At 46.5% G+C, this 16,987-nt stretch overlaps 1 long non-coding RNA gene across 2 annotated transcripts in view; it reads left to right on the top strand.

Moving 5' to 3' along the window:
- The first annotated feature begins 1,845 nt into the window (after positions 1-1,845).
- LOC135982077 (uncharacterized) overlaps positions 1,846-16,987 on the top strand; it is a 35,992-nt gene continuing 20,850 nt past the window's right edge. The window contains exon 1 of one of the 2 annotated variants that reach the window (XR_010599287.1): positions 1,846-1,959. This is a non-coding gene — a long non-coding RNA (uncharacterized LOC135982077). The remainder of the gene's footprint in view (positions 1,960-16,987) is intronic. The other variant, XR_010599286.1, reaches the window with a different exon arrangement.

Genomic DNA, 16,987 nt, shown 5'->3' with positions numbered 1-16,987 from the left:
CCAGGGGATCCCAGACCCCTGGTTGAGAACCACTGCCTAGAGGAGCAGGACAGTAGGATGGGGAGGTTGCAGTATCTGGCATGGTGGGTAGAATAGGAGCAGAGGAGGTCAGGAATAGGGGGGCAGGGTCAACAACAGAGGAGGGGGACAGGAGTCAGGGTGAAAGGGGATTGGATAGGAGCAGAGTGGATGGACAGGACGGAGCTTGGATATGTGGGAGGATCAGGGCCGGCGCTTCCATTTAGGTGACCTAGGCGGTTGCCTAGGGCACCAGGATTTGGGGGGGGGCGGCAATTCGGCAGCGGGGGGTCCTTCCGCGCTCTGGGTCTTTGGCGGCAATTCTGTGGCAGGTCCTTCACTCGCTCGGGGACCCGCCGTCGAAGTGCCCTGAAGACCGGGAGCGCGGAAGGACCCCCCGCCTAGGGTGCCAAAATCCCTGGCGCCGCTCCTGGGAGGATACAAGCAGAGGGAGAGAAGGGCAAGGAGCTGGTATGGAGCAGTGGTTGGGAAATGGGGACAGGAGCTGGGTTGGGATGGGTGGGTAAGAGCAGATGGGGAAGGAGATGGGCTAAGGGCAGAAGTATCTATAACCATTATCTCACACTCCTATGCAGAACCTGAAATTGAGCTCATGAGTCCTGTCGGCAAAAAGCTGTGAAGCCTTTTGGCAAAGTGTTCTAGTGACTGGTTCACATAGAGGATAACAGGCTTCTACTGTTACCATTAGCTCAAGTGGTAGAGGTATGTGCTGTGGATCTAAACACTGGACCCTGCTACCGACCCAAGTTATGGGTCTGTAGGGTTCCTCATCATGGTATTTCTGTTTTTTTAATTTGGAAATGATGTAAAGGTTGCAAAGTCAAGCACTCAAAAGTTAGGAAATGCCAGGATTAAGGTTGCCTGTCACACTACTTGGCATATGTAATTATATTTACTGACAAAAAACTTTGTTAACACAGAGTTAAGGTTACCTGGTGATATCTTATGCCCTTCCAGAACATAAACTTCAGCACAACTCAAATTTCTGAAAACCAAGAAATGTAGAGTTAAGGTACATACCAATGTGATCTCAACGCTGCCCTGTGAAGCTGGCAATAGCTACTGGGAATTTTCTGCATGTACTCCAGCTGCATTTACTGTGTTATGTGTAGCTGTACTGCATGGTGAAAGGATTAGTTGGCGCAGTTTGTTAGAGCTGTGTTTGTGATATGCGGTGAGCCGGGGGGCGCATGCCCCTCTGGGAGCAGGTTGAGTCCCTCTCCCAGATCCCTGTGTGTGTGATCAAAGGAAAGAGGTGCATGTGTACACTGAGAGATCCAGAATGCCTAATTTCAGCACTGCATTGTGTAGGTTGTTTCAGTAATAGGGCACAGGGGTCTTCCTGCTATGGGGATTGTCAGCAGTTAGGTGGGAGATGAGTATGGTCTGTGGGTTTAATGAAGGATTCATAGATTCATAGATTCTAGAACTGGAAGGGACCTCGAGAGGTCATCGAGTCCAGCCCCCTGCTCTAATGGCAGGACCAAATACTGTCTAAGCAATGTTAGATGGCATCATGTGCATAAGGATGAAGGGGTTGTAAAATTTAGCATATATTCTTTCTGTGGAGTAGGCTAAGTATAAATTTGAGTGGAGGGCCGGCATAGCTCCTGTTCAGTACAGTGCAAATGCAGAGTGCAAGTGTAACCCAGGTGCCTAATAGGGAGATATCTCTTTAAGAGACCTATTGAGGGGAGGTAGGAGTGAGTTGGGTCTGGGTCATTGTTGCTAGGCAGATTTAGCACTCCACATCCAGAAGCTTCTGGAATTGGGTGTGGTAGTTTCTGGTATGCTCCAATGGGTTCCCTTGTTGCTGGGGTCAGACTCCATGAGGGCAAAGAGTCAGGGCAGCTGCTTTAGTAAAGACCATATATCCTGTGTGGTGAGTTGGGAGAAGCTGAGCCCAGGAGCAGAAAGCAGGTTGTTGTCCCTAACTTGGAAGCATTTTACAGCAGGGTTTTCTTTAAATCTGTACATTTGTGACTTAACTGAGTGATTGGTTAATCAGTTTGCTGACTGGCTAGCAGTGATTTCAACAGAGGAAGAATCTGTATGGATTCCAGCTGAAGGTTCCTACAAGCAAGTGGAGGGAAAATGTTGTTTTAAACTCAGCAGACTGAATAGATTTGGTTATCTAAGACTCTGAGTCTTAGGTGAACTAAACCTAAGCTTTTGGGAACTCTCAGTTTCTTTAGGGACTAAACTGTTCAGATTTTGGTTTGTTTTCTTTCTTTATGTTTATGTATAACTGTGAAGACAATGTCTGGGTTATAAAATAGCCATGTTATGTTGTAAAAATTAGATTATTTGTTTATTATAAGATTTTATAAAGTTATTTAATTAACTTCATTTCTTTAGTTCCTTTTGGGACTTGAATGAGGGGAGGTTGACCCTGTGCAATCCTTGCTGAAAATCCTTAGAGATTGAACCACTGGAGAAGGCAATGAAGCGAACTCTAGCCGACCCAAAGGTTATACAAGTATGTGCGTTGGGTGTATTGGGGCATTGCTCAAAGAGGGCAGAGTTAAGGTTATGTGGGCATTTACCTTAACACTATATTTCCTGGGGTTTAGAAGTCTGAATTTTGCTGAACTCAACGTTCTGAAAGGGCATGAGATATCATCGGGCAACCTTAACTCTGCATTAAGTTTTTGTCTGTTAATTTTTTTAAGCAGAAAGAAGTGTTGTTGGTAGGAGTTAGTAGTCATTTAGGCAGTTGTAGTTATGTAGGTTTGCAATTGACATGCTATTGTGGCCAGGTAATAATTGGGGGGAGGGATAGCTCAGTGGTTTGAGCATTGGCCTGCTAAACCCAGGGTTGTGAGCTCAATCCTTGAGGAGGCCACTTAGGGATCTGGGGCAAAATCAGTACTTGGTCCTGCTAGTGAAGGCAGGGGGCTGGACTTGATGACCTTTCAAGGTCCCTTCCAGTTCTAGGAGATAAGATATCTCATTTAATTTAATTTAATACCTAGCTGCTAGTGTTTTTCAATAGAGCTCGAAGCACTTTACCAAGAAGGGAAAACATCATTATACAGATGAGGAAATTGAGGCACAAAAAATGACTTGGGAGGGGCTCTACACTTCCATCTACAGCACAGGGGGCTTGGAGAGGTGTGAAGTGGCCAGTCATCTCAATGTGATATTTTCAGATGAATGAGAACACCTTGTTGTGATGAATAAAGCCTGAAAAATAGCTCTGAGACATAGAAACTTCTCCATTCATCTCAATGGGTGGCCTAGTACCCCTCCTCCCCCACACCTACCCCAATGCTAGTGCTTGAGAACCTTTGATATACATCAAGCATGCCCGTTCTCAACTCCTCACCCCAGTCTCAGCAGTGTATTCTTGGTGCATGCTCCCAGCATACCTGTTCTCAGCTCCCCACTCAGCTTTCCAAAGGGGCAGTGCTTCTCCAGATACTGGCTCACATGGGCCTCCAGATCTTGGCTCACCTCAGGGTAGGGAGAGGGGCTCTACATACTAGAGGGAGAGGGTGTCCCCAGATCCTTGCACTCAAATGGGAGGCAGAGAGAGATGCTTGGACACCCACAGAGGGACAGCCTCCCACCCCCAGATCCCAGCACACACAGGATGGGAGAATGTGAGGTTGACATGCTCCCAGGACCCCTAATGCCCCCCACTCATCCTGCTACCTGCCTACATGTAACCCCTTCCAGTATCTCTCCTCTTCCCTTGCAATTTCCCAATCCCTACATCTCCACCCCCCAACCGGAGTCCCCAGCCCCTATCACGCATCCCTATTTATCCCTCTTCCCATAATTTCCCTCGGCTTGCTGCAGCCCCAAAGCCCTCTCCTCCTATTCCCCCCCACCTCCATTTCCCTCTCCTCTCCCAGCAAGCATTTATGTATGTCATTTATTTTTCTTTTGGAAAATACTTTGGGGGTCTTCTGAATTTTCTGCTTGTAGTAGGGTTACATTTCCTCAGCATAACCTGCCTTCTCCCCCGCTAAAACCCTTTGACAGAGGCCAATGGTAGCAACATGTCTACATTTCATTTTCACATTTCTGCCCAAGGTTGGGTTTGAATTTGCGGTGCTTGAATGGTGTGCAGGTTTAATTGACATAATATGTCCTGGCCACACAGAGCCGGTGAATAGCAGATGGCTAGCCACCCTCTTGGGCACTCTATCTGCATATGACCAGTGTAATCCTTTTGATGTGTGAGCATTAGGCATGACCCTGTCTGTAGAACCTAACTCTTTCTTGAATAGTGTTCCCAGTATTGCTGCTCCAAAGGGATAGTGGATAGCAAGCACTAATTGGGTTAGATGTTTGGTCCCCAAAGGGTCTCAGGCACTCATCAGAGACCTGGCTTGCAAAAAATGTTCATAGAATCTGTCATGCTTAAGGAAAGATGTTTTTGGGGAGACTGTATATCAGGCACCTTGTGCTCAAATGGCCCCAAAATTAGCTCATTAACCCTAACCCATGCCCCCATAAGGCACACCAAATTTCAGAGCAATCCAAGTAACCATCCAGATTTTAGAGCACTTAGAAGAGTCATCCATTAAACAGAAAGTGACTCTTAACTTTAACTACAGTGGAGCTGGCTCTCTGCTATAATACATACTCAGAAATTGTCTTCAAAGAACATGGCTCTGGATATTTAGCCAAGAAAGGGATTTCACTGCTAGCCTGTGGTATGTAATTTTTCTGACTGAGCTGGTTTGCTACTACTGGCGTGAGCTATTCATGTCTAGTACTGACAGTTGTAGTTCAATCCTTGCTTATTTTCAATTGCTTAAGACTTCAGCTTGAACAGCGAGGCTTCCGTTTGAACCAGCGAGAGACAAATAGTGTTCATCTTGCCTAGAGATGTCTCTTAATGTTATGCTCTACTTGGCACCCATGGATTTCCACAAGATTTTCTATATTTTTTCACCCCTTCAACAGAACTATCTTTGCGGGAGATTGTACATTAGTCTGGATCCCAGTGGACACTAGGATTAGTGTGTTGAACAGGTCATTTCCCCCATTTCACTCCAAATTGAAGCCAAGATTAATTGTAGTATTCACCAGCCTCTAAAACAAGTTAGGTTATAGAAACTCTCTGTGAGCTCACAGAAGCAGTGCTAATCTCACTGCTCTCAATGAGGGTCTCTTTCTTTGACCAACTCATTCTCTCTCAGCAGGCCAAAACATAGCCACAGGATACGAGTGCTTAGTTTACAATCATGTTAATTTTGCTTCTAGTTTGTCTTTAGCCATTGGAGATTAATGAATAAAAGTGGTATTTAAATTTACAACCTGTTCTCTTCTAATCATTTGGCAGTATATGGCTTGTAGTTTGCTACTTTGATTACCTGAGCCAGTCTTCTGAAAGACTCCTCTGTTTCATTTAAAGCAAGACTTTTCAATAGATGGAGTGCAACCTACAGGTGAGTTGTGAGGGGTTGTTTCCTGATAGCTACCCCATGGGTTGAAAAAAAAACAATTCCTAAAATTTCATGGTCTCCCAGTCCCAGCAGAAGATCATGAAGGGAGGTAAGGAGCTGCTAGTTCTCTCCTTGCTACGCGCCCTCTGACCCACCTCCATTGCACACTTACCCAATCCCAAAGAAATTGTTCATCCTCTTCCTACTCTACTCCCTCTTTCCATACACTGCTCAACTCTGGTGCTGCCCCGTAAAAGAGAAGTCTCTCTCTCAATACACTTCAGAGTAAGAGCAAACTAGGACTGATTATTAGAGAACCAGGAGTTTGCTGAAAATCTCTCTTTGCCACCTCTCCTCCCTTTAGCATGGCTAGCTTTGCGTTTATGACAGTAGAATGGATTATACAGCTCCTTCCACAAATAAGGTATCTAAACAACAATCCTCCACCCCGACCCTACCAGTTCTTGAAAATCATTGCAACACACAGGTTATATAGACAGAATCTTTAAAATCTTCTTGCCCAACAGCCCAGGCATCAGCTCTGTTCAATTGAGCACCTCCAGAATAGAATGGAAAACTGATAGAGCATAGGAAGGGGGCTTTTAATGGTTAGTTACTCAGTAAATGAGTTGTTTCAGGACATGCAGAGAGAAGCTTTAGGTGTGAGGGTAGGAGTTCACATTAATTTGATAATATTTGTGAAACTGAGTGGAACACTTATGATCTTGATTATTAGAATTCTCATAACTATTCAGTGACCTTTGTATTTCTCAATACAAAGGGGAAGTTTACTGGTGCATGAGATGTATTTCTATATTATGTCATTAGCATTTATTATTTCTAGAGTGCTGTAAGTTTGTTTTTTCTCCACTATTTGTCTCTTGTCATATGCTAAGATTGTAACCTCTTTGGACAGGGACTGTCTTTTTATTGCATGTATGTATAGTGCCTAGCACAATGCGGCCTTGATTACAGCCTCTGAGGCCTTGGCTACACTTGGCGGCGCGACTACACTCGCGCTTCACAGCGCTGCGAGAGAGCTCTCGCAGCGCTGTATGTACTCCACCTCTCCGAGGGGAGTAGCTTGCAGCGCTGCGAGCGAGCGTGCAGCGCTGCAGGCGCTGATTACACTGGCGCTTTACAGCGCTGTGCTCGGGGGGGGGGGAGGGTGTTTTCACACCCCTAAGCGCAGCAAGTTGCAGCGCTGTACAGCGCCAGTGTAGCCAAGGCCTAAGTCAGAGGTGGGCAAACTACAGTCCACGGGCCACATCCAGCCCACGGAACTGTCCTGCCTGGCTCCTGAGTCCAGGCCGGGGAGGCTAGCCCTCCTCTAGTGATCTCCCTCCCCCACAGCCTCAGCACGCCATGCCGCCCGCGCTCTGGCCTGCCGCTCCTGCCGGGTAGCGTGGCTGGCTCCAGCATGGTAAGGGAGTGGGGAGTGGGGGGTCCCAGGAGGCAGTCAGGGGACAAGGAGCAGGGGGCGTTTGGATGGGGCAGAGGTTCGGGGGGGGGGGGGGGTCAGTCAGGGATGGGGAACAGGGGTGGGGGTTGGATAGGCGTGGGAGTCCCAGGGGGCCTGTCAGGGGGTAGGGGTGTGGATAGGGGTCAGGGCAGTCAGGAAGAAGGTGGGGTCCCTGGGGGGTGGTTAGGGGCGGGGAGGGAGCGGTCAGGGGACAAGAAGGAGAGGGGGTAGGATGGGTTGGAGATTCTGTGGGGGGCAGTCAGGGGGCGGGACCAGGCTGTTTGGGGAGGCACAGACTTCCCTACCCGGCCCTCCATACAGTTTTGCAACCCCAATGTGGTCCTCAGGCCAAAAAGTTTGCCCACCCCTGCTCTAAGTGATAGTGCAGTATTAATAATTCATGGCGCTGACTCCAGCTGCAGTTTGATTACTGTGTTTTCTGTAAAAAGGGTTTATAATTTGCTAATGGCCAGGGAAAAGTAATGCCTCAGACACAGGTTAACACCGGTAGCAGAGAGGACAAACTAAAAGTTGTGTAGATATAGACAGCTAGTTATGACTTTGAATCCCTCATGGCTGGTAGCCTTAGTGTTAGAGGATATTACATTAGAAGTGGACAACCTCCCAGCAAAATCAGAAGAGGGACTTGTTCTTATGTTTCATTTGGAAGGAATGACAATGGGAAAAGTAAATTAGAAAACAAATGTAATCCAACACAAAAATCTTTTGTTAAAATCAAGTTAAGGTTGAAGGCATTTATCAGTGTTTTTAGTGTGTATTACCTTTCAAAAATGTTAGAGCTAAAAAAAAAATCAATAAGAACAACAAAAATAACTTAGAAAATGTGCACCACAAAATGGTCTGCAATTATTAAACAAAATTGTGATTTTTAATTTGCCATTCTCTGTGCACTCTTCACTGTAATTAACCCAGTTGTGTCCACAGAGCTTCTAGGATCTGAAGCAAGTCTCCACATCTGTGCAGTGGCCCAAAATACATGTTATGCACATAAGGTAGGGAAAGGAGAACATGCCAGGGGACATGCAAAATTAGGGGATTTTTTGACAGCACAGTTTGCACTGTTTAACATTTGGTCTGTGCACTGTGTTTGATAACTGGTTGTGGTGTGGGTTAATTACTGATGTTTAGGTGTTCTAGTGGCAGCTGGCTAGCCTGGCAACGCTCTAATATTGTTAGTTTTGTAATACAAATGATGTGATCATTACATCACATCTTATCATGTGTATTTTGAATAATAAAGATAAATACAGGGTATATACAGTGGCAGATTACCCACTGGGCTAACGGGGCCCGTGCCCAGGGGCCCAAGCCAATTGGGACGCCCTGGAAAAATGGGCGCCCCCGCACCCTGACCCGCTCCATCCACTCATCCAGCACTCCTGACAGGGAATGGAGTCAGGGGGTGGGGGCTTGCCCTGCTCCCCCCACCCAGTGCTTCTGCTGGGGAGTGGGGTTGGGGTGTGCAGGGCTTGCCGTGCTTCACCTGCCTTGCACTTCTGCCAGGGAGCGGGGGAAGCCCCCGCACTCCGATTCTGCTCCCCAGCAGGAGTGTGTGTGTGTGGGGGGACTGTTTGTTCAATATCTTCGTTAATGATCTGGAGGATGGCATAGACTGCACTCTCAGCAACTTTGCAGTTGACACTAAACTGGGAGGAGTGGTAGATACACTGGAGGGTAGGGATAGGATACAGAGGGACCTAGACAAATTAGAGGATTGGGCCCAAAAGAAACCTGATGAGGTTCAACAAGGACAAGTGCAGAGTTCTGCACTTAGGACGGAAGAATCCCATTCACTGTTACAGACTAGGGACCAAATGGCTAAGAAGCAGTTCTGCAGAAAAGGACCTAGGGGTTACAGTGGACGAGAAGCTGGATATGAATCAACAGTGTGCCCTTGTTGCCAAGAAGACTAATGACATTTTGGGCGGTATAAGTAGGGGCATTACCAGTAGCTCGAGGGACGTGATCATTCCCCTCTATTGGACATTGGTGAGGCCTCAGCTGGAGTACCGTGTCCAATTTTGGGCCCCACACTACAAGAAGGATGTGGAAAAATTGGAGAGTCCAGCGGAGGGCAACAAAAATGATTAGGGGGCTGGAGCACATGACTTATGAGGAGAGGCTGAGGGAATTAGGATTGTTTAGTCTGCAGAAGAGAAGAATGGGGGGGATTTGATAGCTGCTTTCAACTACCTGAAAGGGGGTTCCAAAGAGGATGGATCTAGACTGTTCTCAGTGGTACCAGATGACAGAACAAGGAGTAATGGTCTCAAGTTGCAGTGGGGGAGGTTTAGGTTGGATATTAGGAAAAACTTTTTCACTAGGAGGGTGGTGAAGCACTGGAATGGGTTACCTAGGGAGGTGGTGGTATCTCCTTCCTTAGAGGTTTTTAAGGTCAGGCTTGACAAAGCCCTGGCTGGGATGATTTAGTTGGGAATTGGTCCTGCTTTGAGCAGGGGGTTGGACTAGATGATCTCCTGAGGTCCCTTCCAATCCTGATATTCTGTGATTCTATGATTCTATGATTGCAGGCAGAAAGGGTGGGGAGAGGCCCCCACTTGCTCTGGCCCAGGAGCCCACAAAAGCTTAATCTGCCTCTGGGGGAAGCAAATACCTCTATACCCAGAAGGCCAAACCATGGGCACATGAGTCCCATCAATAGTGCAGTTTGTAAAGCCCATTCTCTCAAAGCTAGTAATTATTTTAGGAGTATTGTTTATGTCCATCACTTTTGCATAAATCACATGCCTCATCACTTCAGAACCTCTGCCACCACTTTACCTACAGTTGACTTCCCAACATCAAACTGGTTAGCAATGGATCTGTGGCAGTCTGGAGTAGCCAGCTTCCAGATGCTTATAGCAACTCGCTTCTGGTCTGATGTGGCTGCCCTCATGTGTGTGTTGTGATGCTGGAGGGTTAGGGCAAACAGCTCGCAAAGCTCCAGAAATGTAGCTTTCTTCATGCGAAAGTCCTGGACCTACTGCTGGTCATCCCAGGTCCACTTGATGATGTGATCCCACCAGTCTGCACTTCTGGCTCTGCTCCAGAAGTGCCAGTCTATGCAGGGGGCATCTGTGGCTATTCTGAGAGTCATGAGCGGCATCAGCCAGTTGGGATCTTCCATGTCTATATCCTCCTCCTCCTGCTCCATCATGTTTTCCGTCAGAAAACACCACCAAAAGGTCCATCAGCATCTCATTTCAGTTCTGCCTGTTTCCTGAAATAGGAGTAAAAGCCCAAGCAAGAGAAATTCTTCAAATGGTGATTCCTCCACATTGCTGGGATTGTGCAGACCAAAATGATGGCTTGACAAAATGCGCTGGCAGGCTACAAAATCTTCCTGTGATGTGGGGTGGTCTGATGGGGAGACAGTTAAGTTTTCCCACACAACACCATGAACAAAGTGCTAGAGTGGCCACATTTTGGGAGGGCACTAGGTCGCTTCAGATATGATTGGTTGGACTCAGGTCTACCTACTGCAGTGTGGACTCTGGGGTCCTGGTGTGAGACCTGGGCTCAAAAATTCTTAACCTGGGGTCTCCAATGAGTGTGGACAGTCAAGCCCTGGGCTTTCAAACCCAGGGTCCATGAACTTGGCTTACATTGCAGTGCAGACATACTCATAGTGAGGAACTCTCAAATCCCTGGCTTCCTGCTGTACCTTGGTTGTTTCTTGGGCCTTGAGAAAAACCATGGGCTATATCCTCAGTTGGTGTAAATTAACAGAGCTCCATGGAAATCAATGCGAGTTTGCCAGTTTTCATCAGCTCAGGATCTGGCCCACGATTTAAAGGAAAGCTTCAGGTGAATAAAAAATAGTTTCCAAGTATCTGATTGAATGTAAAACACTAAATCACTAATGAGCACTTCTTATAAATGCTCCTTGTATAAAAAGTTAGATATGAAATTACTGAGCTGGAATCGGACCCATAGTCAGTGTGATCAGGAGGATGCGACCTGCAGGCAGTCACAGACATAGCCCTCATCCCACAATGAGCTCTCTGTGGGTGGACACCTGTGTAGGTGGAGCCCTATTGACCTAGAAGATTTCCTCAGCTCTTATTAGGTAAATTCCATATTTGTTCTGGGTTTTTAAAGCTTTTGTTGTTTACTGCATGTATTCACCAACTACTTACACTTCTGGTCAATGCTGGAGGTGCAGGGGGACCAAAAGAGTGTAGGCCGGCTCTACAAACTCCAGCTGTTCCCTTTGTGTCTGCCTCCATTTTGTGCTCCCACTCCTGATAGACATAATCGGGATGCATTTCCTGTGTAATTATTATTAAACAATGTGACAAGGAACTTGGGAAGGGAGGAAACGGTTACAGAATAAGGTTATGTGGTTACGTAGTTTTATGTGCATATCCTGAAGCTGTTTTACATGTTTGTATATAAATATGTATACATGAACATAGCACTGTTGCCTTCAGGGCCGGCTCTGGCTTTTTGGCCGCCCCAAGCAAAAAAAAAAATAAAAAATGGGGCGGCCAGAACGGCAAAGCAAAAACAAAACAAAAAAAAGCCTGCGGCGTGGCCGGAGCGCGGGTGCAGGGGCACCGGCTGGTGGGGGGAGAGGAGGGAAGGGAGCGGGCAGAAGAGAGAGAGAAGTGGGCGGCCAGGGCTACAGCAGGGGCGCTGCCACGCGGCCCGTCCCGCTGCGCCGCCTCCTGCCGCCTGCTGTGAGGGCTCCGCTCCGGTCGGCGGGGAGGGAAGGAAGAGGACTACCCTGCAGGACGCTGGAGCGGAACAAGAACAAAAAAAAAAAAAAAAAAAAAAGCAGCCGTGCCACCCTAGGATTGGGCAGAATGCGGCCTCCAACAATCTGCCGCCCCAAGCACCAGCTTGCTCAGCTGGTGCCTGGAGCCGGCCCTGGTTGCCTTGATGACTAATAAGCAGAGGTCAAGGGGGCAGAGCGCACATTGTAGGCAACTAGGAAAGCAGCTCCTCTATGTGCTTTCAACCATGTAAAAGTTTCACAGTTCACCTTCACTGTGTCTTCTTTCATTACAAGTAAGGGACCTAATAGCCAGTATGTTATACTCCCCCCTGTCCACCAGGGACTTGATATATAGTCTAGTTCAGTGGTTCTCAACGTATTACACAATGCGTTACCTGGGCTGCAGGGACTGGGTGGCAGGGCAGCAGTAGCCTGGGACCTTGACTCTGGACCCCCACCATGTGGGGCTGGCTGGCTGCCCACCCCGGAACCCCGCCGCACAGCTGCACCAGTCAGACCCTGGACCCCGTGGGGCCAGCTGGCAGCCTCAGACCCCAGGCCCCACTGGGCGGGCAAGCAGTCCCAACCCGGACCTCCGCTGCGCTGGGCCAGCCGGCTGCCCGCCCCAGACCCCCTCTTGCACTGGGCTGACTGGCTGCCCCGACCCCCGCTGCGGACCCCAGCACGCAGGCCAGCCTTTAGCACACAGCTGAACTGGACTGCAGCTGTGTGCTAATTGGGCCATATACGGCCCACGGGTTGAGAACTGCTGGTCTAGTTAGTATCCTGCCTCTAGCAGTAGCCTGGTGCTCCAAAGGAAGGCAGGACAAAAATGCATCTAGCCAGTGGGTATAAACTATACATAAGGGACACATTGCTCCATGATTCCTGCATATATCCTGAATCTCAGATGTTGTACTAGGGAGAAATTTGCATCCTGTTGTTGTTGGTATTTTGGCTTGCACAGCTGTTAATTTTGTTATCTTAGATTTTTAGCTCTAGCCCTAGTATAGTCTGTATTACCTGTGGCATTGAATTCCATGGGTTGTCTGTGCATTGCAAAAAGCACTATTCCCCTTTATTGGTGCTACCTGTTAACGTCATTAAAAGTCCTCTTGTTCTTGTATTATTTAACATTGTAAAAAGGAAAGACAAATCAATTTTCACTATGGCCTTCATAATTCTAAATTCCTCAATCAAATCCCCTTTGCACTTCTCCATTCCAAGCTAAATAACCTTAACTTTTTGCACTCTACTTCTAATCACAGAAGTACCATATTGAGCTAATGAATTTCCAACTGTCATCTGCAAATGTGCTGCTTTGGGGAAAGCAGTGAACAGCTTTTTGAAACCCACCAACCCACATTTCTTCTGCGGCTGGTCCCTATACAGCTGGTCATAGGAACAGCTCATGAATATAAAGCTACTTAAAGCATGTGAACAATCCCATCTTTGGTCAGCAAAGTCCCTTAAGCACATGCTTAAATTTATGCACATGCCTTAGTGCTTTCCTCAACACGGAGGGATTACTTATGTGCTTGAAGTTAGGCATGTATTTCAGTGTTTGGCTAAACTGAGACCTTAGGAAGCAGCTCAGAGGTTCAAAGCTTTATGTCTTTGCAACACATCATTCAGCTGGGAGGACCTGTATGCCATCTCCACAGAGCTCCAGTGGATCCCCTTCCCCGAGGAATACGTAGGCTTCTGGTGAGTGACATAACAGTTAAGGGGAGCAATCAGGAGAGAGGAGCTAAAATAACCCCCACAACCAAGGAAAAGTATAAAATTAAATAAAAAGAGAAGTCAAAAGAGAGAAAAAACAAGGAGGTGAAGGGAAAAAAGAATGTGAATGGAAAGGGGTTGGAAAGAGAGAGAATGGACAGAAAGATGTACAGTCATGACACCTGCTGGAGAATTGGGCAAATGTGGGTCTATCTATCAATCTCTCACAATGGGTGAGGGGCTCCAACAGAAAAGAAAGTAGGGAACTACTGAAATATAGGGCCTGATTCTTTATGTACACTAAGGTCACTTTCCACTGTGCTAGCAATGCAAAGGGGGCATTAGAGGATGTATAAATATAATTTACTCTCACTTTAAGACTCCTTTACACTACTGGGATGGTGTAAAGTGGCCTTAGTATGCCTGAAAATTGGGCCCACAGAATTCAGGTGCTATAACTCAGTGCATCCCTACTGTATGTGTCAGTCGCATTTAGATTTGTACCATTCTGGTCCATCCACATCCTGTTAAATAATGTATATTTGCTTTTTTTCTTTTAGGGAACACAATTCCAATTTAATCTAAAAGCTTCCACTTAATATACTTGCTGTCTGTGATAATGTAATAAAAAGGGAGGTGTTTGCAGAGTAGATGCCTGTACATTGCTTTCCAATGTACTGTATTATTGTTTTTCAAGTAATCTCTTTTTTGATGCAGTAGGAATTTGTCGGTAGATAAGGTTTCCATCTTTAAAGCACTTTGTTTTCCATAAGGAGCTGTTGTTTAATCGATGAGAACTAGATATGGTAGCACCTCCTGGGATGGTTCAGTTCACTGTTCAAAGGCAAGTCTCTTGCAGCTCTGCACTTTGCTATTTTATACAGTAATATTTCATTCTTTGCAGATATTTAGGGAACAGTATTAATTAATTTGCACATAGTTGTTTTTAATTATGTTCTCCTCTGACAAGCTTTGGGGATGTTTTATTATAGTGTGAGGCTGGGGACATGTAGAAGATTAAAAAGTCACACTTTAACACTTGCTTTTTGTACATACTTTTCTGTCTTTGCTACATAACTTGTGCAAACAACCAGCATTTACAGGGATTAAAGAGAGTTACATAGCTAAATCCATATGCACCCTAATGAAGAACAAATTCTGGCAGAAGAGCTACATGGACATAGGCATGAAAATAAAGGGATATGTCAATTTAAGGTAACTGAAAACTGCTACACACTGAAAATACATGATGCTGCAATTGTGCATGAGGGGATAAAAACAGACATGTATCCCCATGTGTCCTATAGGTGAATGTATGGCACAGGGAAAAGGAGTGTTGTTTATTTGTAAGTGGATGTGGCCCATGTCCACACCAATATCCTATTTGACAAACTACACACAGCTTCCTTCTCTTGATGGATCATTGATTTGCTTTTTTAACTGTATGTAGTGGCACCTATGGACTAAGGGAATGCGTGCTAATAAAAGGGAATAATAACAAATACATCTTGTCGCTGTTTGTGTATCATTAGTTGCAATGATTCCCTGAATAAGACAAGTGGCTCTCTATTGGGATGATTTTTTACTGAAGAGAACCCCAAAGTACTTCAAAGGTACTTCAAAAACCGAAAACTCTTCCAAGTCTTGGGGATTGTCTATTAACACCTGATTTAGAGATCTGAACCGTGATCTGGGTACTCATCACACATTATCCATCTTTGTTTTCCCCGTGATTTTTATAATCACTTTGGGCCAAATACTGAGCCCCGTGCAAAGCTTATTAACAGGGAAGAGTGCAGGGATTCTCAGTGGGAGATTGGAAGATTTTCTGCTCCCCACACTGCAGAGTACCCTTTGTGAGGCTTTTCCATGGCTGTTAATGCACCCTAAAGGTTGCAGTAGTATCTGCAGCCTCTGTCGCTACCTTCATGGGAGGTTTTGGCGTGTGGTCTAATTGCCTCACACCTGTTGCTTCCTGAACTTGCCTCTGATCCCAGTGGCATGGAGAGTTACTACGGAATACTGCTCTGTACAGCATGGCAGGGGCAGAGTGCCTCTGGATAGACTTCACAGCTGGGAACTTCCAGCATCAGAACTGTAGAGGTTCTGCTGTTCTGAGGCCTTTTGTGATCCTTTCAAGGTTACAGGATTTGACCTTGTCTGTAGTAGTGGAAAGGTAGAAACATACAGGCTGATTTTCATCCTGGCCTTAAATGAGTCTCCCTGTTTGTGCCTACTATTTAGTGGTGCCAATACTTGCAGGCACAATTTTAGGTAAATTTTTAGATATCAAAGTAGTAGAGTGCTATTAAGTACCGAGACATCTAATAGACCTAAATTACACCCACAGATGCAATTTTTCATCAGAGGAAAAAGAGAGCCAACTTGTCAAATATCTCGCTCATTGATGCAAATTCCATAACATGGAGGCAAGGTGTTCACATGGGAAATCCCTCTTCTTTGCATCTTTTAAAAAAAAAAGTCTTCCCTCGTATAGCTTTTGTAGCACTATAGAAGGTTTTGTCTTAAAACCTCTCCTATTGGTTGGGATTGAAGTAATATTTACTGTTAATACAGAAACAGAACAGGAGCTACTAATTTGCTGCCTTGAATCTCAGCAACCACGTATTCAGTTCCATCCCTCTAGAGCAGGGGTGGGCAAACTTTTTGGCCTGAGGGCCACATCTGGATATGGAAATTGTAGGGCAGGCCATGAATGCTCACGAAATTGGGGGTTGGGGTACAGGAAGGGTGAGGGGTCTAGGGTGGGACTGGGGAGGAGGGGTTGGTGGTACAGGAGGGTGCTCCGGGCTTGGACCGAAGGGTTTGGAGGGCGGGAGGCGGATCAGGGCTGGGGCAGGGGGTTGGAGCACAGGAAGGGGTCAGGGTTGCAGGCTCCAGGTGGCACTTACCTCAAGCAGCTCCCAGAAGCAGCGGCATGTCCCCCCTCTGGTTTCTATGCAGAGTCGCGACCAATGGGAGCTGCGGAGGCGGCGCTTGGGGTGGGGGCAGCGTGTGGAGCCCCCTGGCTGCCTCTATGTATAGGAGCCGGAGGAGGGACATGCCGCTGCTTCTAGGAGCCACGTGGAGTGGGGCAAGCCCCTGACCCTGCTCCCCAGCTGAAGCGCCAGAGCGGGCAAGCTTCGGACCCTGCTCCCTGGTGGGAGCTCGAGGACCAGATTATAATTTCTGGAGGGCCAGATGCAGCCCCCGGGCCAAAGTTTGCCCCACCCCTGTTCTAGAGACAGTCTAGATTTGTACAACTGATGCAGAATAAAGAGAGAGCTCAAAAAGTACAGTTGTCCAGTGCATAAGCCCTTTCACAGCAAAGAGATCTAAAGTTGGACTGTCCGTACATGATGCAGATAAGTAAAGTATTTTTGATTTAAAAAAAAAAATCTTTCAGATTTTAACTCCTGGGGGAAAAAATCTAATGCCTTTTCTTTTTCAGAAATGTAGGTTGGGAGACATTTTTCTCTGGTACCATATCTTCATATCTAGATCTGAAATTGATGTGGATTCATTCTACACTCCCTCTATATGCATACCACCAATGGAGTATCTAAGAAGATGACAAAAATTGTTAATTAGTCAAGTTTGCTTATACTTAGGATTGATAGG

This window comes from Chrysemys picta, chromosome 3 (assembly GCF_011386835.1).
Source record: "Chrysemys picta bellii isolate R12L10 chromosome 3, ASM1138683v2, whole genome shotgun sequence".
NCBI lineage: Eukaryota > Metazoa > Chordata > Testudines > Emydidae > Chrysemys > Chrysemys picta.
The sequence above is the reverse complement of the archived record's forward strand: the minus strand, read 5'-3'. Positions and strand labels throughout refer to the sequence as shown.